The following is a 25,836-nucleotide window of genomic DNA, read 5'->3' as shown; positions in this document are numbered from 1 at the left end:
GTCATTAGCAATTTGGAAAGGCAGGAAGCTATTTCTGTATGACTTCTACAAAAAAAAAAAAAAAAAAATCCAGTCTTTCAAATCCAAGCTACTGTTACTCAAGGTCCTGCTGTTCTTGAGCTGGGTTGCAATGATCCCTGCATCCTTTGGCTTGGTCCTCCCATCAGTAGGGAGCCTGGCTGGATGACTGGCTGAGATGCACGGTAGGTCTGAGGTTGTAGAGCAGACCCAGAGGGAACCACAGCTACTGCTTCATTACCATCACACTCCAGCCAGACGAGCTAATCAATGCCTTTCAGATACTCAAGAATTATCTTTTGTAGCTGAAAATCCAGGAAACCAACCTTTAGAGAATGCCCAGGTTTAAAAAATTTTTTTTGCTGAGTGGCATGCAGGATCTTAGTTCCCTGATCAGGGATCAAACCTGCACCCTGAACATTCAGTGGAAGCTCCGAGTCTTAACCACTGGGTTACCAGGGAAGTCCCAAGGATGCCCAGTTTTTACAAAGGAATTCTGAAGTACAGGTATTTTATTTTCAGTCATATATAAAACAAGTTGCCTCCACTCCGAATGGGATTAAATCCAGTATCTGTTTATGCCAACAATCCCTTTTTAGGGGTTTGTATCACACTTTTCCAAGGAAACACTAGTTTTTTTTTTTTTTTTTTTCATTACCTTCTAAAGAATTCTCTATTATGACAATTATAGTACCTAGTTCAGGTGTTAATCAGAATTCCATTATAAACCCTTTCCTAACTTTAGAAACTATATTCCTTCACATGATAAACCTGGTTACCTGCTGGAACTTCTAAAGGAAATCACCTAAACTCAAAGAGAAAATTTCACATGTACTTGGTAATCAAAACCAAAGACCACAGAGTAGCTCCGCTTTTCTAGGAATTGGTCATGATTGCTAGGGGTACATTTTGGAGAAAACCACGTTCAGAGCATGAGATATGAACTCAATTTATGATTTTTTTTTTTTTTTAAACGTGGCTCAAGGCATTCTGCTGATGCATGGGCCCAACTTCTGTTTTGTCTATCAATGGTCCCCTTGATGAAGTGATCCAGGAAGATGCAACTCCACCTTTTTAGCAGCCTGGAGAGGGAGCCCGGGAGCTGGGAGACTTTTCTCTATCTGGGTTATCTTTGCCCAGCCAGCAGGAGAGGAGGGAGGGAGGGGATGCCAGGAGCACCTCCACTTGTTGGAACTTCGAGCTGAATTTTCCCTGCACAAAGCATCTCCCTGCCTGTTCCTTTAAACTGGCTCTCATTGCTGGTTTTTTTTCTCTACATAATGGTTCTGAAAAAGCAAATATGAACCAAAAGGTCTTGCTATCAAGTCTTTTGATTTTTCAGCTGTAAAAAGGAGTCTCTTCCCTTCCTTGGAGCTGGAGAGGCAGCACTACTGTTGATGCTTCTAGAGCACCAAGACTGTGGTCTGGGTGGCGAGGCCTCGGTTGGGTCTCCGTGGGCTTGGAAGGAGGGGATTGCTGCGGAGGGCCGGGGAGCGAGCTGTTACTTAAGGGGTCTCCCCTGTCCCCGTCCCCTCGCTGCTGGGTGTCTTCAGCTCCAGTGTTGCGCCTGGCACTTCGCTCTGTCTTTGGTCTTTGTCTCCTCCCAGCCTAGCTGCTGACGGTTCATGTGGACGTGGGGGATGGCTCTTGCCCTCCGGGACGGATGCCCTGGGGAGGCGTCAGTGCTGGACTGCCCCGGGTCAGGGACCTTCGACCTGGCCTAGGTCACTGTGTCCAGCGGGGCCCCCGCACACCAGGGCTTCCAGAGCCACACATCATTAGGTGGAACTGATGAGACTACCGCAGGTTGCTTCCAGCAATGCCATCTCTTCCGCGGTGGTTTCGGTTTATTTAAAACAAAAACAAAAACAACACATCTTTTTGAAAAGAAGGGCGTATCTCAAAAGAACATGATAGTGAAAACAACATGCTCTTGTTACACATGTGGCAGAACCTGCTTTGCTTTCTGCCCTCTCTCTTCGAGAGTCAGACGTGTCTACCTGCATCCTCTCACGTGGAGACTCGGGCCTCTCCTTGGGGAGGTCCCTGCTCTGGTCTTGAGAAGCCCCTCCTGTGGCAGCTGCTGCTGGCTCAGAATCAGGCATCTCAGCACCTCTGTCTCCCGTTCTTGTGACCTGTCCCTTTGCCCGTTGCAGCCTGGACACTCGGGTCTTAGGAACAGGCTGCTCTGGTTCTGTGTGGCCATCTCTGGACTTGACCATGAGGCTGTCCTTCCTATCAGGTTAATTAACTGGCCCTCATGTCCCAGTACTCTTGCCTGGAGAATTCCAAGGACAGAGGAGCCTGGTGGGCTACAGTCCATGGGATCGCAAAGACTGGGACACGACTGTGTGACTAACTTTCACTTTCACTTTTTCATGCCCTTAAGCAGACTGCTGGGAACCCCTGGAAACCCATTTCTCAGATTCTGTTCCCTGATGATCTGCCCAGCAGAATCCAACAGGTAAGACTGTCATGCAAAGGGCATGCCAGTGATGTTCTTGGGCGAGAAACAGCAGACTCACGTTACAGGTATGGGATCTGTGAAAATCATTTAGTTGGGGACTTCCCTGGTGGTCCAGTGGTTAAGACGCCGAGGTCCTTATACAGGGGGCTCAGGTTCGATCCCTGGTTGAGGAAGTAATATCCCACATGCTGCAACTACGAGTTCTCATGCCTCAACTAAGACCCAGCACAGCCAGATAAATAGTAAGTAAATATTTAAAAAAATGGTTTAGCCCATCAGAAAACGGAATGACAGCAATTCCTGGCGTCGCGATATATACGGCAGAGGATTTCTTTTGCTGTGATCCTAGTGAGCAAATGCATGGGCATCAGGCAGGGCAGCTGGGAGACAAAAGAAACAGAAGGTGCAGCCCTGTCCCCAACGGGTCGCTGGGGAGGCGACACCAAAGCACAGGTGACAACTGAAGTCGAGCACAAAAACATACACAGTACACACACACACACAGACCTAATCCAAGTGCACACTCTCCTCCAGTGTCTCACAGTACACACACACACACACACACAGACCTAATCCAAGCGCACACTCTCCTCCAGTGTCTCACAGTACACACACACACACAGACCTAATCCAAGCGCACACTCTCCTCCAGTGTCTCCCATCTAAAAACAATAAAACAGAGCGCAAGAACAAAACATGCCAAAACCAAACCTCTCCTAATCCCTTCAGCTCCCTGCAGCTGTTGCCCTAGTTCTCTGTTCTCCTTCCAAAGCCAAATCTCTGAAGAGTCATCTCCGGCAGCTTCCAACGCTCTGTCTCTCGCATCTTCCCTCCCTCCTCTCGCTGGACTTGCCCCTCCGCTCCACTCAAGCGTGGAGCTTGTCGAGGCCAGCAGGGACCACGTCGCGTCCACTGGTCAGTTTCTCAGCTCTGGAGCCTGAGAGTCATGTTTCTTCCACACAGTTGATCGTTCCATCCAGTCTTGAAACAGGCAATCTTGGTCCGCACGACACTACGTGCTCCTGCATTCGTTCTGCTCTGTTGCTCACGGCTTGTCCTCCTCTGTCCAAGTGCTGCCCATGGCAAAGCCCCAGGACCCCTTCTCTTCTTTCATTTCATTGTTTTTCTAGGTAATTCTTATGGGGTTGAACTGTGTCCCAAAGTCATGCTGAAGTACTAATCTTCGGTAGCTCAACGTGTGCCCTTCTTTGGGAATGGGGTGACTACAGATGTCATCAGTTATGATGACGTCATCCTGGAGCAGGGTGTATCCTTCATCCAGTATGACCAGTGTCCTCGGAAGAAGGGGGAGATTTGGACACAGACACAGAGGGAAGATGGCCATGTGAAGATGGAGGCGGAGACTGGAGTGATGCTGTCACAAGCCAAGGAGCCAGCAGAAGCTAGAAGAGGCAAGAAGGCCCCTCCCTGGAGGGTTCAGAGGGAGCATCGCCCTGTCGACACCTTGGTTTTGGATGTCTAGCTTCCAGAACTGAGAGAGGACAAGGCTCTGTTATTCTGAGTCATGTATTTTGTGGTACTCGTCTCTGCACGCTGGGAAAGTGCAACGGTCATTGTGTCCACTCTTAGTGGTGTAAATCCCATTTTGTGTATTTCCAAAAGTCTGTCTCCATCTTGGACTTTTCTCGGCTCCAGCTTTATGTTTCTGATGGCCTGACATCTCCGTTGGAATATCTCTCAATCACCTCAACTTGTCTTTAAAAGGGAACTCTGCTCCTCTGCACCCTCCCACCCCAAATAATTCCTCCCTCTGTCCTCTGTTTCACTAAATGGAATTCCTGTCGCACCCCCACCCCCCACAGCGCCCCATTACTCATGGTGGAAACCTGGGATTGATCGCTGATTCCTCTCTCTCCCTCCACATCCTTGCCATGCAATAACGGCAGCTCCGAAGCAGCTCAACTGGCCCCAGATCCTCCGCTTCTGCTGCCACCGCCCTGGCCCTGACCACCTCACCTGGGCCTTCCTATCTTTCCATCCATCACTGCTTCCTCCAGTCCACTCTCTACCAGCTCAACAGGTCACAGGCCCTCCGCTCGAAGTCCTTCCCAGGCTCCCTGCCACCCTGAGAAGGAAATCTCAGTCCCTCCCCCGCCGGGCACTGTCACCCAGTCCACTCTCGCTCAGTGAGCCCCAGCCTAACCAGTTTCCTGAGCCTTCCTGCGGAGCTGTAGCTTCGGCGTCAAATGCTTTCTCCGCTGGTTCTCAGGTGGCGGCTTCCTTCTCACTCATCCTTCAAACCTGCGCTTAATTGTCACCGCCGCCGACAGGCGTCCCTCGACACCAGTCAGTCTCCATCTCTGGTGCCGTAAATGTCACTTTACAGCACTTTCCCAATAACCTCCTCACCGTCTGTCTCCTCTACTACGTCCAAGAGGGCAGCACAGGGTCTGGCATTTAGGAGCCAATCAGTAAGGATTTGTAGATGGAATAAACCTTTATTAAATATAAGAAAAGTGCTAAAATATGTGATTCAGATGGAAAGTTCTAAGGCTTGCAAACAAAGGAGGGTGGAAGGGGCGAATCTTCATGAAGGAATGAGAGCCCAGGCGCGAGCCTTTCACCCAGGGAAGAGCAGGCTTCCGTGCATGTGAACGGGCAGGGCTGATAAGGCCCATCTCTTCCCTCTTCCTTTAGAAGCCATCATCCACTCAGCTCCACACTGTGGGCTTGCTGGAGCCCTCTGTGGTCCAGCCCTCTCTTGTAAACCCCTACTCGTCCCCTGCCTTTGGTTTCAACCGTTTCCAATTTACTCTGAAACTGTCCCCCATTCAAAGGCTGTGTCCTCTTGTCTGCACACATGACACTTTGGTCACATTTCTGAGACAGCCTGTCCTTCCCCGCCCCTTCCTCACTCAAACACACCTTGCTCTCGGTGCTGGTGGACTGTGTGGTGAACATACAGACATGAGCCACCAGATCGGTCCAATAAATATTAACTGACCACCTGAAGGACTGATGCTGAAGCTGAAGCTCCAATCCTTTGACCAACCTGATGCGAAGAACTGACTCATTGGAAAAGATCCTGATGCTGGGAAAGATTGAAGACAGGAGAAGGGGACAACAGAGGATGAGATGGTTGGATGGCATCAGCAACTCAATGGACATGAGTTTGAGCAAACTCCGGGAGATGGAGAAGGACAGGGAAGCCTGGTGTGCTGCAGTCCGTGGAGTTACAAAGAGTCAGACACGACCGAGCGACTGAACAACAACTGCTGTATATATATGTCTGGGTGTTTGCCCTCTACTATATCAAGGGCAGGGCCTGTGTTTCTATGTTTTGAGCCACTGGTACACAGAAGATGCTTCATAAAAATCTGCTCAACATGAACCCTCAGGTCAGGAAGGTACTTCTTTATCTGGCCTCTCAGTAATCCCTGGGGAACTGAAGACCCCTCTGCTATGATCGGGCAGATGCCTAGTCCCTGCTCCAATGGTCTGTAAGGCTCCAAACTCCTCGATGTTCAAAGTCAAGTCTAAAATTGGTTTCTTTTTGTTCAGTGCACCTGAAGCATATTCGATGGTTGCTAAGGTGTATTTATTCTTCAGTGAAGAAACCATTATTAGCAGGGGTTATCCTAAGACAGAGTTTAGCGCCCCTTATTTAGTCACTTAGCAGAATAACTCAACTGCCATTTTCCTAAGCATCTCCTATGTGCCAGGCACTGTGCTGGGTGCTGATGATCAGAAACCAGACCCTGCGGTTCCTCCAGGAGTTCACTGTCTAGTCAGAGGCAACAATGGGCCTGCAGCCAACACACAACCGGCGCCCAGCACACGCAGGCGAGGCAAAGCCTGGGGGGCTTCTTGGGAGAGGTGATCGGGCGAAGTGGCCTCCAGGCACAGGGCGGGGTGAGTACATGTCCATCCCTGGCCTCTGGCTGCACCTCTGGCGTCTAGCACAGACACATGGAGCGCCCAGGTGCTCACCACACCTCTGAAGAAGGAATAAACCCTTCTGTTTCAACCCCACACCCTCAGCAGGCACCAGTTTTCCCTGAAGCTGGTGCCATCTCCTTGGCAACACTGCCTATATGACAAGAGGCAGACTACTTGGCCTTTCTATTTCAAAGTTTACATGCTTTAAAAAAAGAAAAAAAGAAAAAAGATCACGTCCCGGTTTCTTGCATGGGGGCTGTTTCTGGGCTCGGTTTGGGTCCCTAGTGGGTAGGACTGACAGCTTGGGACATGGCCTTTCCCCTCTGGGCTCAGAACCGCCCAGGCTTTGTCAGGGACTCAACCTTCACTTACCAGCCCATGGAATCCTCTTACAGAGGCTCCTCACTGCTATTTTGGGACATCAGAAATACTTGAAACACACATGAAGTGTCAGACAAAATTTGCACCTAAGAAAGAGAGATTGTTCCTTTCCAACATTTCCACAGCAAGACATGGAAAATTCTATCTTTCTACAGAAAGAGAACAGACAACTGTCATTTTCAACACACCAGAGATTAAGCTTTGATATTTCACTCTAGTTGCTCTCCTGACAGTACATGTAGCTGGTGAGGCATTCCCAGATCACGTGCAGAATGTTGTGACCCTATGGGGGAATGACCTCCAACAGAGGCGTGGATACCACCTGAGTTGAGTGGAAACACTCAGGACCCCAAGTTCACAGTGCCATCAGGTTGTGGCTGTATACCAATTTCCTGACGTTGGTAGGAGGATAAAATGAAACAGCATCATCAGAGCACCTAGCACAGGGCCTGGCCCAGAGAAAGCAGTCAACAGATAGTACATCACTTATGTATTATGTACAATGTGTCTAAGGCCATGTGACGGCAATTAGATAAAAAGCATCCCTTTTCCTCATTTAAAAAGTTTTATTACTGTTATTTACTTTTTGGTTGCGCTTGGTCTTCACTGCTGCACGCGCTTCTCTCTAGTTGCAGCAGGCAGGGGCTACTCTCTAGTTGCGGTGTGGGCGCTTCGTATTGCAGTGGCTTCCCCCATTGCAGAGCACAGGCTCTAGACACATGGGCTTCAACAGCTGTGGCTCACAGGCTCTAGAGCATGGGCTCAGGAGTTGCGGCACAAGGGCTCAGTTGCCCCATGGCATGTGGAATCCTCCCAGACCAGGGATCAAACACATGTGCTCTGCATTGGCAGGCAGATTCTTAACCAATGGACCACCAGCGAAGTCCCCCTTTCTTCATCTTAAAGGTCCATTTTCTTCCTTATAAATTTAAACATTAGGAAAACTATTTAAATATATTAAAACATAACCATTAAAGAGTTTTTTCATTTATCTTTACGAAAAAGGTACAAAGATTAATATAACCAACAACGAAGTCCCTGTCATTTAGCTTTAGAAAGAAAACTGCCCATTCACAACCCCCTTTAACTTTAAAGAAGTTAAAGGGATGCTCTTTAACTTCTTCCTACTGGAGAGCATGACCTTAACCCTGCATCACCTTTCACAGTACAAGCCCTTCCTCACCCAACCTCCCCGGCCAAGTTCATGTCTCCATCACCCACACTAATAACATAAGTGCAAGGTTCACGGCCACTCCCAACTCGGGCAATAAATCTGCAACACTAATCAGAGAGCACAGGAAGGACTGTGCATTTCTGGAAAAATGTTACTCAATTTCTCCAGGTTTTTATTTCACCATCTATAAAATGTGATTATTAATCTTGCTTTTTTCCTTGTCTCTGCAGCAGCTTATGAAGATAAATTACGTTTGGTAGAATTATAAAGCAGTTTGAACTCTCTGGAAGCAAGACACTCTGTTAGTCCATGGTATTTTATAATCACTGGTATTATAAGGTGTACTTGAATTGAACTGCAGTGAAAAAGCCTGTTCCCACAAATATATGTAGATTGAAAGTAACCTCAGTATGGCTGGGGCAGAAGCAATCAAAATGTAAAATTGTGTTTCAGATGGGTTGTTAAATCTTATGTTTCCGCCGCAAAAATAAGGAGACTTGGAAAGGCTGACACCCGCTCAGAGGCACTATTTGAGTTGGTGACCTGGACTGGGAGGCAAAGGATTATATCAAGGCAACACAGGACCCTAGGAGGGGCAGAAATCTGAGGACTCGGAGGAGGCTATTTTAGGGAAATTGGACCCCAAAGCCCAAAGGATTTTCACAGAGGACAACCTGAAAGGTGAATGCTGGGGAGTGCCTCGGGGCAGTATTTCTAGAAGATGGGTTCGTACCATGTCAGGGGGACCCAGAAAGGTCCAAGTGGAGATAGCAACTGAGGCTTGGCTAATCCAAAGTCAACCTGGGGTTCGATTTTGAAGAAGATACAGCTTCCTTGGCAAACTGGAGATAGTAAAGAAGCAGCTCCGTCTTTGAGGTGCTTGACAAATGGGTGAAAGGCAAAGTGACTCAGAGACAGAGCTTCAGGAACAAATCACAGGGTGAGGTTGACCAGGAGCCCGCTCATTGTGTGAGCCTGCCCTGAGCCAAGGTGATAAGGAGACTGGTCTAACCAAACGCTGTGTGTCCTAAGAGCTCCACACACCCTCCACAGAAGAGATTTTCTTCTGTAAGAAAATCTGCTGTACGACGAGGAGGACGCTGTCCTCTGACAGTGACAAGGCTCTGACTCCAGAAGGGAAGCCAGCAAATATACCCAACTGGTGCCTGTGGTGGTCCCAGATTGATGTTACATATGCAACGAAAATTGTTTCAGAGGGGTTCTAGAAGTTCTTTCTCGGGGCCACTGCTGACAGCCATAAAACTGTGTGTGTGCTATGAGGATTCAAGATCCTCACTGGTGACGCTGCTATAATTGAGCACCTCCAGTTCTCACGAACAGAAATGCTCAAGACATCAGAACAAAGCATCACATCCACCTGGAAAGTTGATTATATATAATCAGGGTTTGACTGTGCTGGTGACGTCATTCTAACGCCATACTTGGACAGTCTCCCGAAGGAAGTGCGTTTCCTTGAGTCAACCAACCATTTCAGGACAATGTTAGAATCAGAGCGGAAGTTTTTTTGGATTTGTATTGGCAATGAACATTTTGACTCTGAGGAAGTCTTACCCGGTGTACACTAAATATACGCGCGCGTGCACACACACACACACACACACACACACACACACACACATCTCCACCCTCCCATTCCCCACCCCTGTGCTGACCCTTGGTTCCCAGCTCTGCTTCAACTCTGCAAAGTTCAGCACTAAAATCTAACCTTCTTGCTTATCTACCAGAAGAAAAGGTTGGATCTGGAACTCAATAACTATAATCTCCAAAGGCTTCTAACAATATTGGTATAATTAGGAAACTGGTTCCCAGATATCTAGAGGATATACTGACGTTAGCCTCTAATTCTTTGTAAATCACTTTAAGAAATGGTCCTGGGAAGAATGACTTAGACCTCATAATGGGTCATTTTGAAAACATGGACCCTGTCCTAGAATTCCTTATCCTCTTGACATGTATCACGCACTGTGTCTACTCAGCCCACCCCACACCCGGTGGTCCTGTATCTCCCAGGTCTCTAGGGCTTGTTATCATGAAGTCAGGGGATGCTGGAGAAAGCCTGCTCTTGCCGTCCAACACCCCATGGGACGATAACATTACCAGACTTTATGCTCATACTTTTGGCGAAAGTACATGCTCAGTAAATGTCTGTGGAAGCACCTGTTGGCCAGGGAAACGGAATCTCAGATTTCGGCACGTCTACATCCGGTCCCATCACTTCATGGCAAATAGATGGGGAAACAATGACAGACTATTTTCTTGGGCTCCAAAATCACTGCAGATGGTGACTGCAGCCATGAAATTAAAAGATGCTTGCTCCTTGCAAGAAAAGCTATGACAAGCCTAGAAAGCGTATTAAAAAGCAGAGACAGTACTTTGCTGACAAAGATCTGTCTAGTCAAAGCTATGGTTTTTCCAGTAGTCATGTATGGATGTGAGTTGGACCATGAAGAAGGCTGAGCACCAAAGAATGGATGCTTTTGAACTGTGGTGTTGGAGAAGACTCTTGGACTGCAAGGAGACCAAAACCAGTCAATCGTAAAGGAAATCAGTCCTGAGTATTCATTGAAAGGACTGATGCTGAAGCTCCAGTACTTTGGCCATTTGATGCAAAGAACTGACTCACTGGAAAAGACCCTGATGCTGGGAAAGATTGAGAAGGGGTCTACATAGGATGAGATGGTTGGATGGCATCACTGAGTCAATGGGAGTTTGAGGAAACTCTGGGAGTTGGTGATGGACAGGGAAGCCTGGCGTGCTGCATCCATGGAGTGGCAGAGTCAGACACGACTGAATGACTGAACTGAACTGAACTACACCTAGAGATTCTTTTTACACACGTACGGCTCCAGGTTCTTTTATAAAGTTAAAAAAGGCTTTGGTTGATTGTGAATAACAACACATGTAAAAAGATGTGCATAGAGCAAAAACATAATGGCGCTGTGACTTATCAGAAAGCATCACCCGGCATCACTCACAGCCGGGTGGAGAGACGCGGTGGGCATCACCAAGCCCCTCCCACATACCAACCCCTCTCTGTATGAGGTGGTGACACGTGGCCTGTACAGGAGTGTGTGCATCTTGTAGTGTGGCCCCCACGCCTCCAGGAATCAGGTCCTTAACAGGAGGACCAGACCAGAGTCCTGGCTCACAGGGGCAGGCGTGCAGCGCAAAGCCCAGGGCAGCTGGCTGAGGGGGAGAAAGAAGACAAAACCTCGGATGTCCTTTTTAGTTCTGCTGGTTGACTGTTTCTTCTGCTTTGTTGCTAGTCTGCTGACTGAAACTGAGGGTTGAAACTGCATTTCGAGCTTCCCTGGAAAGTCAGCTGATGCCAAGAAGGCCTCACCCATGAGGCACTGTCACCGGCTGTCACCCTTCGCTTCCTGAGGCCACTCCTCTTTTCTCTGCGCTGGGAGGGAATTTGGAATTTGAGTTCCATACCCATGGCAGATGCAGCCCCTCCACTTTATTCAGAGTGGTTATGTGTCACCCCCAATGGGGTGGAAGTGGGATGGCAGGCCTGGAAGAAAGGAGGGGTCTCCTTCACACCTTTGAGTGAGTTAACTCAAGGCTCAGCCATTGATGCCTTCAAACCAGGGTGCCGGAGAAGACTCTTGAGAGTTCTCTGGACAGCAAGGAGATCAAACCAGTCAATCCTAAAGGGAATCAACCATGAATATTCACTGGAAGGACTGATGCTGAAGCTCCAATACTTTGGCCACCTGATGTGAAGACTGATTCATTGGAAAAGACCCTGATGCTGGGAAAGATTGAAGGCAAAAGGAGAAGGGGGCAGCAGAGGAGGAGATGGTTAGATAGCATCACCGACTCAACGGACATGAATTTGAGCAAATGTTGGGAGATAGTGAAGGACGGGGGAGCCTGGCGTGCTGCAGTTCATGGGGTCGCAAAGACTTGGACATGATTCAGCAACAGCTCAACAGCCTCTATCCCAAATAAAAGCACACTAAGAAGGTACTATTACTTATAAGAAATTATTGATTTCGGTGGAAAAGTTTTCATTGGTTAACACTTAGCTTCCACTGGCCCGTAGTGAGTTCTCAGAAATGCTTCTCAGGGCTGGACTGAACCAGCACGAGGCTGGAGAGCCAGTATGCTGTACTGCGTGGGGCCCCCTGATGCCCAGCTCTTGGCAAGTGAACGGTACCAAAGTCAAGGCTCGTCCTTGGGTTATTTCCCTTCTTATGGCACCAGCTGACTCTGTGGCTCACAGTGCTAAATCAGGAGGCGGTCTTTATGGCTGATGGATGGGGGTGAGGAATACAGGGCCTGGCGATAAACCTGCTCCTTCTTTGAAAGGGAGATGCATTCAGTGTCACCGATTGGAGACATACCAATCGAGAGCTGGAGCTGAAACCTGAGATATGGAGAGGAGCCCGCTGAGTAAGGATGTTGAACACATGCTGGAGGGTGACCTTCCCTGTAGCCATGGGGATACTTCCATCCTCAGACAAGGCCTCCCTCCTGCTATTGCGCTGTCGGTAGAGAATTATAGAGAAAGAAGGGCCAAGGCTAGCAGATACGCTACCTAAGCAAGTTTTCAACTAAAGCCAGTGGCCACCCTGGCGGATGGAGCAGGTTCTGGTCCACAGAGTGTAGGAAGTGTCCTGTCTGCACGTGGACAGGTGCGTGGAGGAAGAAGAGCCAGGTGGATGAGGCTGGCTCTGCCAGGAGACCAGATGGGCAGAGGAGAATGGAGGCACCATTCTTCACTCAATTCTACTGCAGGACATGCTGCAGAGGGGACTTAAACCACGGTCTGCTCAGACCTGCCCTGGTCAGGGCAAAGATGCGGCCCCCGTGGCGGCTGGTTGTTTGTTCCGACGGGAGTTAGGACGAGAGAGTGGGCATAAATCCCAGGTCTCCAGCCAAAGGCAGCTGATCGAGGGAAAACCTAATATTCAACTTTTCCTAGAGGAACTGGAAACAAAACAGAGCTCCAGTTTGCTTTCTTGTGCTCGCTTGGGTCATGGAGGAAAAACAAAGATGGCTTTTTGCAGCTGACATGAGGGGCTGCCGGAGTGCAGGGGCCGATGCATGCTCTGAAAGGGCCCCCATCCTTCGACTGCTGCAGGATAGAGGGACGGAGGCCACCGGGGACAGCCAGGGACGTCACCGTGACAGACCTACAGCACGCTGCAGACGAGAACCTGGAAGACACTTCTGCCGGTGGAAGGGGAGCAGGCTGTCCCCCCAGATGAGAACACCACTGCTCATCTGTCCAGAAACTTGTTTTTCTCATCCGAACAATGGGGCCTCTTTGTAATCCAAGAGCTGGGACTCTTGGATCTTGCCTTTGGAATGGAGCAGCCTTCAGCAAAAGAGATTAAAATGTTCATCTTGTTCCTTGGAGCACCGAACCCCACTCCAGCTGAGTGGACTAACCCAAGTGCAGAAATAGGGCATTGCACATCAGTCGGCTGGGGCTCAGGAGGTGGAGGAAAAGGAAAGGAAGATGGACTTGAGAGGGAGGGGGGGATCTACCTGGTGGGGGCACAAGAGGCGACAGGGCAGAACCATCCAGACTCATCAGGGTGGTCAGGACGAGGCCCTGGAAGCACGCCCAGCATCCCTTCCAACCGCCCTCGCTCCCCACCCCCAGCCGCACCTCCAGTTTGCCTCTATGGAAAGCCCTCCTCTGGCCATCAAGGCTTCCAACTCGAATCCTGCCTCTTCTAGAATTCTGTCCTGACCAAGGCGCTCTCTGAGTCTGTGTCCCCACAACACATCTGCCAGTTCCAGTCTTTTATTCATCGCTGCCCTGATAAATTTCTTAAAATGAGAAAAATCTACCAGCGGCTCCTCAGCTGGACAGAAAGCATCTCGAGGCAGTGGGCGTCTGTTATTTATCCCTGCAAACCCGGCCTAAGTGCTGTGGGGGTGAGTCCTCCACATATACGGGTGGCCACGCACCACACTCACGGGTTGGGAGAGGCAGAGGTCTCAGTCTCCTTTTCCTACCACAAACCCTGCAGGATGTAGTCAATGTTCAATACACAGATGCTTGCTGACGAAAGCCATTTTCTGGGGAAGAAGTAAACACAGGGACTTCTTACTATTTGTTGTTTATGCATCATAGATGATGTGTGGCTTCCCTGATGGCTCAGGCAGCAAAGAATCTGCCTGCAATGCAGGAGATGCGGGTTCGATCGCTGGGTCAGGAAGATCCTCTGGAGGAGGAAATGGCAATCCACTCCTGTATGCTTGCCTGGAGAATCCCATGGACAGAGGAGCCTGGCGGGTTATAGTCCATAGGGTCGCAAAGAGTTGGACATGACTGAGCACGCACATGCATGTGTTTATGTGCCAGGCAAGAGAAGGGATAGAGAACAAGTGAGCCCTGTCTGGTACTTCTCTGATAATGGGGATTTCCATGGAGAAATCCTTCATTTCTAATGGAAGAGGCTTGACCTAGGAAGTGTGTATCTTTAAAAGATATGGAGGAATGGTAGGTGAAGAGAAGAAACTATTTATCTGGAATGGAGGAAAGAAATAACAAATGGAGATGAGAAGAGAGGAGGCAGCTAGGGAGATTTTAAAAGATACAACTGAAAAAAAAAGAAACCACAAGCAATTAAATGAATGTTTGAAAGAATGGTAGTCATCATTGGTACGAAGTTTTGAAAAATCATTTAAAGTAACCGAGCTTGTCACCCTCGCCTCTGTAGAGTGTCAGTTATGTAAGCAGGTCTTTGTATGTGTACATTTAGGCTTGTCCTGGCTTTCCGCACGAGATCAAAAGTTCCTTGAGAAGACAGAGCCTATGTTTGCTTCCTAAGGAAGTGCTAAGCCGCCAGAGAGCAGCCTGGTGGTGCTCTGCACACAACAGGTGTTCAATCAGCATTAACCAATCAAATTCTGACTCCTCGTTGAAAGCCTCTGACGAAACTGTCTAGTTCCTTTTCATTCAGGCTCAAAAAGAGTTTGTTTTTCAAGGAACAAAACAACCCCAAATACCCCCAAAGATTCAACTCTAGATTCAAATTGGTGGCTAAGTGGAACAATTCTGCCTGACTCTTTAACGATGCTAACTTGTGTGAAAAATCAAACAGATGTCTTCCTTCCTGTCTCTTCTGGGGTCCCCTGACTTTACAGAGGCTGACAGGCTTCAGACGATCACAGGGCCATCACTGGGGACTCACCGTTCAGACCAGGAAATCAATACCGCTGGAGGAAGTGTGGCATGTACAACACCGAGGACTTGGGGTTGCGTAGAGGTAAGGCTGATAAAAGAAATACGGCGCATGTTCCCTAGCCTGGTTATGTTTTTTATTTTCTCTGCAATTGCATCAGCAGTTTAAATGTGAGTTTCATTCCTAGGTGCACCTAACATCTGGTGAAAATGACTCCATTTTGCAAGGTGGGGCTGAAGGTCTGTCATCGGTTCCATCATCCCTACTGAGAGGCCACAGCCACATCCCACACCTTTGTCACCGGCCCATCTGCATTATCCTTAGCACCATTTTCAGGCCTGTCCTGCCTGCCTGAGGGAGGCAATTTTGGGAGGGAAAGGCAGGGGGCAGAGGTGGGAAAACGATGCTACGTGGGTGTTTTTCTTTCCCAGTACTGTGTTCAATATGGACAAATATTTGTGTAGCCTCTGTATTTACCATTAATACTGGGATGAACTAATTAGGGACTAAATTTTACTATGGGAAGCAGCAAAGCCTGGGGCCGGAGTTGGGGAGGGGACAAGGAAAGCAAAACCCCCAAACGCAAGAACACAAACACGCTCAAAGCTGGCATCTGAAGGTATTATTCACAAACAATATGGGAAAAGGCAGAAGTGTATTTCCTCTGTTCTTCTAAAGGGAAGTTCAGAAAAAGGTCAGGAATAGAACAATGAGGGCCATCTATCACAGCAGCCTGTAACCTAGAAAGGTTACTTACACGCCTGCAGCCTCCTTTCTCAGTTCTGTAATTACCACTCCCCTTCCACAGATCACACAACACTACGGGCCTTATGAATTATGCATTTCATTTCCATCCACCTATGCCCTTCTCGGTGACCAGGGCTAAGGTGGAGTGGGCGGGGCGAGGCGGTCCCCCCACCCCCACCCCGCCCCGCGCCCCCCTCACCACCCGGGTGCGCACGCAGACTCGCTGGCCCCAGAGCACAGCGCAAGGCACACTCGTGTGGTTTTGCCTGGTGTTGACCTTCAATTCCCAGTCTAAGGTTTTGTTTATTGAACAAATAAGCACTAGCTACCAGCAGGGATTTTCCTAGGGGAAATCACGGTGGGGCACGTTTCCTTCCCCTGAACATTTTTATTGAGGCGAAATGTGGTTAAAATGAGTATTTAGAGTGGTCTTAAAGGAGGCAAAGGCAGGGTGCAGTCTGAGGCTGCGCGCGTGCGCGTGCGTGTTGTGTTGGGTCTGTATGTCTGCGAGGTGCAGCCTGAGTGATGTATGTGGTGTGTGTGTGTGTGTTTTGTGTGTCTATGTTTGAAGCAGGCAGCAGCTCCCACTCCGTCCTGCTGCTGGAGCTGGGATGGGGACTGGCACAGGGGATACCCGAAATAGATACAGTGGCATGAACTTCTGACCTTCTGAAAACTGGCCCCCCTCTCCTACCAATTCAGAGGGCTCCAGGAAGTCTCTGGGGGCTATTAGTCTTCACAAATGATATTAATATACCAAAGCGGGTACCATCCTTGGCTCAGGACACTACTTCTTCGGGATTTTTCTTTCAAATCTTTAAAAAACATTAGGCTCACTAGAGAAGTGTCATCTCAGACAATCCAGAGAATATGAGAACAGGGAAACCCCGTGAAGCAGACAGAGGGAAGCAGTAACTGAAAGCCCTTCCCTGAAGAGCAAACAGTATACCTGAGTCTATCACTGTGAGAGGTGATACAGGTAGAATTTTTAAATCTACTTTTGAAAAGTGCTTTTTGACACATTTGGAGATGACAGTTTTAAGACTGGATATGAAAATAGGGTATTTAATTCCTGAGGTTCATCTCCATAACACAATAGTAAATGAGATGAATATTAGGGATAAATCACTAGGGCATAAATGTTATTCCTTTAGGTTTTTTTTTTTTTTAAACTACTCTCAATGATCATCTGTTTAAAAAGGATTTACTGACTACTGAACTTCCCTAATGGTACACTGGATAAGAATCTGCCTGCTAAAGCCGGGGACACAGTTCAACCCCCACCTGGGACGATTTCACACGCTGTGGAACAGCTAAGCCCACATGCTGAAACTACTGGAGCCCAGGCTTCACAAGAGAAGTCACTGAAACGAGACAGCAAAGAGCAGCCCCCATTTGCTACACTTAGAGAAAGCCAGTGAGCAGCAATGAAGACCCAGTGCAATCAAAATAAACTAAAAGGATTTACTGACTACTGTAAGCACAGCTGTGACACACAGCATCTAGGAGCCTCCAAGATGGCTCCTAGACGCTCACCTCGTCATATTCAATAGTGAATCCCCTCCCACACTGAATCCTCCCACACAGGATACTGCAGAAACAACGTGACTGCTGAGACTAGGTTATAAAAGACGTTGCATCTGCTACCCCGCTCTCTCTTGGATGGATCACTCTGTGAGAAGCCGGTGGCCATGTTGTGAGGATGCTCAAGCAGTTCTAGGCAGAGGCCCACACAGCAAGAAACTGAGGCCTCCTGCCAACCGCCTGCACCAGCTTGGCACCAGCCAGGACAAAGAGCCACTGAGGAAGATCCTCTAGCCCAGGCCAAGTCCTCGGATGACTGCAGCTCCCCCTTGAGAAGCTGACTGCAACCCTGTGAGAGAACTGGAGCAGAACTGTCCAGCCAGGTTGCTCTCAAATTCCTGGCCTGCAGATACTGTGAGATAATACATATATATTATTGTTTTAAGTCAATGAATTTTGAGGTCATACGTTATGCAATGATGGGTAACTAAAACCCACATGTGACCAGACTTCTAAGAGAGGAGGGATTATGCAAAAGAAGCTTGAGACTTGTTCTTGAGACAAGCCTTAGCTGAGCATCTGCCTGGTGCCCATAGCTGTACTAGACGCTCCTCCTAGTCCCTTCTCTGTGGGCATACACACTCTGGATGTCAGTGATCAACCTCTTAAAAAAGTAGGTGGTACAATGAAACCAATGACCAAGGAGAACTTTCAAGTGCCCAGAGGCAGGAATGCCTGAAAGACAGAATAAAGGTTGCAAACTGCTACCCCGTAGGAAGCGTGTGACACAGACACATAAATGGTTTGGCCTGCAAAGGGTTAAAAATCCTTTTTGAATTAGTTGTTAACATTTAGAAATCAAGTGGTCTTTCTTAAAAATCTGGATTTCTGGCTTCTCTTGAAATTCCGAGGCTCCGGCAACTCAGGGCTACAGGTCTGTGCTTGGCAGCAATTAGCCTGGGCTGGGGAGCTCTGCCCCCTTATGTGGCATACAGGTGTGTCTCCCGCTGTGCCCTCGCAGCTCGATGATTTTACCCGCCTGGCCCTACAGGCATGTGAGCTTGCCACCCACAGGAAAGAGGCAAGAGGAAGGACGAATGGAGGAGCTAAGCAAAATGACTGCTTTTAGCTTATATACTGAAGACTTTTTTGAGTGGTAGAAAGCTAGTTATCTTTTATTAAACAAAAAATGTTTCATCAGCAGCTACCCCAGAAGCCAGGGACACTTTAGAACGTAGAAGGAATGTACAATAATGATTACACTTTACATTAAACAGCGTGAAGTTTAGAAGGATCCCACGTGAAGTGTATGCAGTGTTTGTTTATGAAGGTCTCCATTACAGAAGACCTCAGCTGAGAGGAAGTGGGATGCCGGAGTCTCACTTTGCTGACCTGGCTTTCGACGAGCACAATAATTCACAATAACAGAAGAAAGGAAGGCTCTGGCGCCATAACTCAGTGAATATCCTCTGGATTCGTCTCTCCTACAAGATACAATAATATACCCTTTTTTGGCCCTCTCCCAACTTTCCATTTGAAATAGGATTAAAATCAGTTTTCAGAGTGGCTTACTCAGGAATTAACTAACCAATCCCTGGATAACTTGATTCCTGAACAATTTCTATACAGTCCTTTGAAAATTTATAGAGGAGGAATGCAGTATTAACAATGTCATGCTCTTAAGACCATCCTTTCTAAACAGTCAAGTGCTGAGTGGGAGGTCAGGGGCCCTTGGGCTTCCTTAAAAAGCTGCTCAAGGTGGTTTTTATAAGAGCACGAGAAAGACACTCTGCCTCCCTCCCCATCCCCGAGCCCACCCCACGCTCAGGGAACGATGTCGTAAATGTGATCACCAGTATTTATGGAGCTCCTCGGGTGTTCCAGACTCTGCTAGAGGGTGATACAAAGTCATGGTTTCTGTTCTCAAGAAGCTTAGCAGCTGGTGGACATGGACAGAAGGGATATACCTCAGATGGCCACTAAGTTTACAGACAGTAATCGCTGTCTTTCATTCAACAATACTTATCAAGCATCAATTCTGTCCTGGTGCTGAGTATTTGGGAATGAACAAAAATGGGGCGTCTCTGCCCTCCTGGGGCTTACACTCTAGTGGACTTCAGTGACTTGATCCAGGCTGGGAAGAACACCAGCAGGTAGGATTTACTGTGACCACTAGGCATGGTAGTGGCTACCCACCCCAGTGTTCTTGCCTGGAGAATTCCATGGGCAGAGGAGCCTGGTGGGCTTCAGTCCAAGGGGTCACAAAGAATCAGACACGACTGAGCGACTAACACACTAGAAGTGGTAGACTTTCAGCTGACTTTAGAGGGTCCCAAGAGGGGAGAGGGCCTGCAGACGGGAAAACTGTAAGTGAAGGCGCAGAGGCAGGAAAACACAGGAGTGTCCAGGGGAACAAGGAAGGGACACCAGGACCTATGACCCAGGGCAGCAAGCACTAACCCTGCATTTCCGGTGCGCTGGTCCTGAGGTCAGATAATGAGCTGTTCTTTGATTCCTTTACTCAGAAAGTACAGACACGAGGGGGTTTGTCTCTAACCATGAGTAACTGGAGAAGATGGCACTGGAGATTATTAAATGTTGTAAAGTAGATGGTGGGGTTAGAGACTTCATGGGACAAACCACACCTCCCACACCATAAAGAAGGCTGAGTGCTGAAGAACTGATGCTTTCAAACTCTGGAGCTGGAGAGTCCCTTAGACATTAAGGAGATCAAACCAGTCAATCCTAAAGGAAATCAACCCTGAATATTCACTGGAAGGAGTGATGCTGAAGTTGAAGCTCCACTACTTTGGCCACCTGATGCAAAGAACCGACTCATTGCAAAAGACCTTGATGCTGGGAAAGATCGAGGGCAGGAGGAAAAGAGTGACAGAGGATGAGATGGTTGGATGGCCATCTCCGACTCAATGGATATGATGAGTTTGAACAAACTCTGGGAGACAGTGAAGGACAGGGAAGCCTGGTGTGCTGCAGTCCATGGGGTCACAAAGAGTCGGACAAGACTGAGCAACCAAACAGCAACACCGGGGCCATATACTGTAAAGGCCTGACACACGGGCCTTGGAAGGAGGCCTTCATGTCCTGTTGGCGATGCCACTGAGAGGTGAGAAGTGAGAAAGGAAGTGAGCCACACAGCCTCAGGGGGCACAGCCCAGGACATGATAGATGATGCCAAGTTTTCCGTCATGTTAGCAAAGCTTTTCCACTTGTTCAATGTTTCTTCCTTCCCAGATGTTGTGTGTGTGTTGGGGGGAAGCAAACCACACTCACCTGGTCCCAAAGACTTGGTCCTTAGTAACATGAAACAGTTCTGTGTATGTGCAGCCTAGTGTGTTGGATGACACAGAAGCAAAACAGCGTCCTAATGGTGCAGAGACCCGACAGAACCATGTTCAAGTGGCCTTAATGGTATGGGGCACACAGAGAAGTGGCTGCTGCCTGAGTGGCTCTTCAAGGTAAACGTCACTTGAAACACATCTTAGGAGCTGCCTCGCACATTTAGGAGGGAGTGGCCCTCTTGTGGACGGGGTTTCACTGACCTGTCATCTGATCCCCTAGGCCCCCCATGATACATCAGTGCAGGCTCCATGGAGGGCGTGGTAGCCAAGCATGATGAGGATTCTTAACAATCAGCCAAGTTCTGATTTCTCAAAAAGTGAGCTCGTCTTGATATTCTTGGTAATATCAACTCTCAAACCTCTCCTTGGATCGCCCACCCAATATTTATTTTGGGAACAGCTTAAATCGAGAGAAAAGCTATTTATTTAATAAGTTAAACAAAAGCTGTTGCAGGGATTCCTCGTGAGTGGGAGGCTGGATGGGGTGATTTCTCAAGTCCTCGCCAACACCATGGCTCTAGGATTCAGTTCCGCCTTCCTTCTGATCACATGCAATTACACAGGCAGGGGGGCGCAGAGCGATGGAAGACCACGCATTAGCGTGAGGGCTGTTATGACCATGGAGGAATGCGCAGGATCAGGAAGAATCCCTGGGGGTGAGGGTCCTCAGCCAGAGCTGCGGTCTGTGAGCCAGTGGCTGAACTCCAGGTGCCAACAAGGTGCAGAGTTAACGTCAGTTGTCAGTAACCACGTTTAGTCAAGGGAGCATCGTCGCAATAAACGCAGACCAGGGCAACAGCAGGCAGAAGTACTGAGAAGGCAAACAAAGCAAGAGCAGATGAAGCAAGTGGTGATAGAGAAGCAGACATCGATCTTCCCTTTGGAACGAAGGGAAGGTGTATCATGAGTTAAGCCGTTAGTTGCAGTGGCCGGCCCTGGGTTCCTGGAGATGCAGGAAGGAGGGGCCAGCAGTGCCGGCTGCCTCCCTCTGTAGCCGCTGCTCATTCCCCGCTGCAAGGCCTTTGCTTTGGGTTCGGATGTGCTCACTTCCTCTTTCTTTTCTCCTTTCTCTTCTCTCCTTCGTCCTTTTTTTTTTTTTTAATTTTTATTTTTGGCTGTGCTGGGTCTCTTGCAGCCTGTGATCTTCTCTTGCTGTGCACAGGTTCAGTTGCCCTGCGGTGTGTGGGATCCTAGTTCCCCAACTAGGGATCGAACCTGCATCCTCTACATTGGAAGGCGGATTCTTTACCACCGGACCACTAGGGAAGTCCCTCCTTCTTCCTTTTAAAGCAGTGTTGGCCGCCATATGCCCCCTCTGATTGGTGGGCTCCCCTTCTCCTCAGACCTTCCGCCACTGCCCATGTAACTCACCCGTCCAACTTAAGATGTGTGATTAGATCTGTAGTTTAGAAACATAACTATTAATTACTTGTGACTAAGATTTGAAAGAAAGAGCCCTCTCCTGCTAGGCCCCCAGAGAAGCAGTCAGAGCTGAGAAGGCCAGGGGGAGGGAGTCTGGAGCCCAGCACATCATTTCAGGTGGGTGGGGACCCCCCCCGCCCCCCGCACCGGGAGCCCCCCGGCCACTAGGAAAACTGCTCTTATAGCAACACAACCTCCTTCTGTGCAGACCCACTGGCCTTCTCAGTTCCCATCCTTAGCCTCCCCACTCTTTCTCTCTAAAGTTTTATTAATGTAGTTTTGGCTACAGTGGGTCTTTGCTGCTTTTCGAAGGCTATTTCTCTAGTTGTGGTGAGCAGGGGGCTGCTCTTCGTTGCAGTGTGTGGGCTTCCCATTGCGGGGGCTTCTCTTGTGGAGAACAGGCTCTCGGGGCTTCAGCAGTTGCAGCACACGGACTCCGTAGTTGCTCTGTTGGGCTCTAGAGTGCGGGCTCTGTAGTTGCGGCACATGGGCTTAGCTGCTCTGCAGCATGTGGGATCTTCCCGGACCAGGGATCGAACCTGTGTCCCCTGCATTGGCAGGCGGATTCTTATCCACTGCGCCACAAGGGAAGATCCTCCCCTCTCTTTGATAGCAGATAATCTTCAACTCATTCTATTTTGGGGGGTGCTGCACTGCGTCTTCATTGTGGTGCTTGGACTTAGCGAGCAGATTCAGTAGTTGTAGCTTATTTTGCCCTGAGGCATGTGGGATCTTAGTTCCCCAAGCAGGAATCGAACCCACGTCTCGCAAACTGGAAGGCAGATTCTTAACCACTGGACCACTTTCAAAATCCATTCAGATGTGTAAATGTGCTTCCCTGGCTCTCCACTTCCTCCTGTCATTCTTGTCTTTCCTTTCTGCCTCCTCTTCCTTACTCTGGACCCCCAGCCCCCAGCGGCACTCGTTCACTGTGGTTCACTGTCCAGCATCGGCCGTCAGACGTCAGTCCCAGCTCCTCCACCTCTAGGCCCATAGTCTCAAAGATGGGAGTATCTTTACTTGGGTGCCCCAAATGGAACTATCGCCTTCCCCTTTCAAAATGGGGTTCCTTTCCCATATCACCCCATTTTATCCCAGTAGAACCATTATTTTTTAATCTTCAAAATTAGGGCCCTCAAGTCGTATCTGCCCATGGCATCTTCCCTGAAATCCCAAGTTTCTGATTTCTTTGTTTTGGAGTCACCTTTTCCTCTTCCCTCTCGGGGCCATGACTCCCAGGGGCTTAACCCAGATTTCTGACAGAGTCTCCTGGTTGGTTTCTCTGCCTCTAATCTTTCTCCCTTCCAATCCTGTCTAAGACTCTGCCAGGCTTGTTTTCCCAGAACGGCTTTCATCATACCAACTTCCTTCCTCCAATTTGCTACCCCATGCAATCCAAGTTCTAATTGCCTCCCAGCCCCTGAGCAGCCATTCCCATCTTTTTATCCCATCCTGTTTCTGTTTAATAACTTCTTTCAAGACCGTATCTTCCCTTCTTACTCCTTACTTTTCTGTGTCACCTTCACCTGAAGCGCCTTCTCCATCTCCTATTCAAATCGTAAACATCTTCAGAGTCCAGCTCAAGGCTCTTTATTAGCCTCACCCAGGCTCTTCCCCCCAGGAGCCCCAGACTGCTCTCTGTGCCCCCTTGCTCACTGCCTCTCACAGGAGGCATCACACCAGCCTGGAGACCTCTCTGTTAGATACCGTTTGCTTTGTCTTTGCAGGTCACGATCCCGCTGTTTACAGACTTGGGATGACCCCAGTGTGCCTTCAGACTCATCTACTCAGTTCTTCAGTTTACTAGTCCAAACTCTTCAGCCTGACCTCTGTGGAGCTTGTGACCTCACCTTTAGCTCCTCATCTCTAGATTGGACAGTTCCTGCACATTCTGCCGGCACCCAAACGACCCCTGGCCAGAAGGCCCTGCTTGCTAGCTCTTTTAAAAAAAGTGTTTTTTTGTGTGTTTGTGGTAAAGTCACATAATATAAAAGGTACTATTTTAACTGTACAGTTCAGTAGCACTAAGTATGCTCACATTGTTGTGCAAGTCTCACTATGATCTGTCTCCTGAATTTTGCACCTTCCTAAACTGAAACTCTGTCCGCATTAAACACGAACTCCCCATTTCCGCTCCCAGTCCCCCGGTCTCTGATTATGCAGTCCTATCTCTGCCCAACATTCAGTTCTAGTTCTTCCCCCAGAGACTTTATTGGTACATTCCAGAACTCTCTTCTTTCCCTTCACTCACCTTCATTAAGGCTAATTCTTTCTAGGTGTAGCAGTTTGATCCTTCCAAGTAAGCTTTAAGCTTCTTGATGAAAAACCACGACATCTTTTCCTGGACACCCATGCCTCTGCCCCTAGTCTTACATATTAGGTGCTTACTGAAACACAACTTGTCTTATTTTGCCTCACACCATGCACCTGGCCACCATTCTTCTAGATTCCCTTTAAAAGTTCTGGATCAGGGATCAGGAGACCTGGGTTCTACACCTGTTCCTGGTTAAGTCTCTTAATTGTTATGAGCCTAAGTTGTCTCAACTCTGAGACGGTAAGAATAATTCCTACTTGGTTACCTTATATATTGGGGTAAAGATCAATGGAGTGTCAATAATTCTCTCACTCAATAATTCAATGTTGTGTTATAGATATGACCAAGCTATTAAGGGCCAGTGAGCCAAGAATTTTCAACCCCACTGAGTTATTTTCATGGAACAATTTCCATGAGAAATGGGGAGGCAAAATCAAAATTTTCTTCTTAGAAACTATCTCAGTGCCAATACTGCTGCTGCTGCTGCTGCTAAGTCACTTCAGTCGTGTCCAACTCCGTGCGACCCCATAGATAGCAGCCTACCAGGCTCCCCCATCCCTGGGATTCTCCAGGCAAGAACACTGGAGTGGGTTGCCATTTCCTTCTCCAATGCATGAAAGTGAAGAGTGAAAGTGAAGTCGCTCAGTCATATCCGACCCTCAGCAACCCCATGGACTACAGCCTTCCAGGCTCCTCCATCCATGGGATTTTCCAGACAAGAGTACTAGAGTGGGGTGCCACTGCCTTCTCCACAGTGCTAACACTGCTGCTGCTGCTGCTGCTAAGTCACTTCAGTCGTGTCCGACTCTGTGCGACCCCACAGACAGCAGCCCGCCAGGCTCCGCCATCCCTGGGATTCTCCAGGCAAGAACACCGGAGTGGGTTGCCATTTCCTTCTCCAATGCATAAAAGTGAAAGGTGAAAGTGAAGTCGCTCAGTCATGTCTGACTCTTCGAGACCTCAAGGACTGCAGCCTATCAGGCTCCTCCATCCATGGGATTTTCCAAGCAAGAGTACTGGAGTGGGGTGCCATTGCCTTCTCCGGTGCTAACACTACTGGAACCAAATACTAGAAGTTTTGATGGGGGAGAGCCTTTGGAAGCACAGATTTATTAATAAGAGAATTCATCTTGGGTAAAGAGAAGGGGGGAATTGGAGTTCTGATGGGTACATCAAAGTTGGGAGATGCTTCAAAGGCAGCTAAGACCTTGGTCTGTATATCCCCAATCCCAAGTGCCCCCTAGTCCAGCTGCTACTGCAGTCCTCTTCAGGCAGAACCTTGGCAAGTTGCTAAAATACTTAATGATTTTGTATCAGAAGGTCAGGCATTGCCAGTCTTTCTTAAGGAGGGTTCTCCT

At 48.6% G+C, this 25,836-nt stretch overlaps 1 protein-coding gene and 1 long non-coding RNA gene across 12 annotated transcripts in view; one reads left to right on the top strand and one right to left on the bottom strand.

Moving 5' to 3' along the window:
* The window catches only part of HIPK2 (homeodomain interacting protein kinase 2), a 203,939-nt gene that overhangs the window by 67,199 nt on the left and 110,904 nt on the right, over positions 1 to 25,836 (bottom strand). The window lies entirely within an intron of this gene.
* On the top strand, positions 126 to 25,256 carry LOC147373706 (uncharacterized). Its single transcript, XR_015162008.1, has 2 exons — positions 126 to 15,196; positions 23,892 to 25,256. It is a non-coding gene; the product is annotated as an uncharacterized LOC147373706 (long non-coding RNA).

The sequence above is a fragment of the Bos grunniens genome, chromosome 4 (assembly GCF_055505025.1).
Source record: "Bos grunniens cultivar Pamir isolate PY7600 chromosome 4, Bosgru_T2T1.0, whole genome shotgun sequence".
Classification (NCBI taxonomy): domain Eukaryota; kingdom Metazoa; phylum Chordata; class Mammalia; order Artiodactyla; family Bovidae; genus Bos; species Bos grunniens.
Note: the sequence above shows the minus strand (reverse complement) of the source record. Positions and strands in the feature narration are given on the sequence as shown.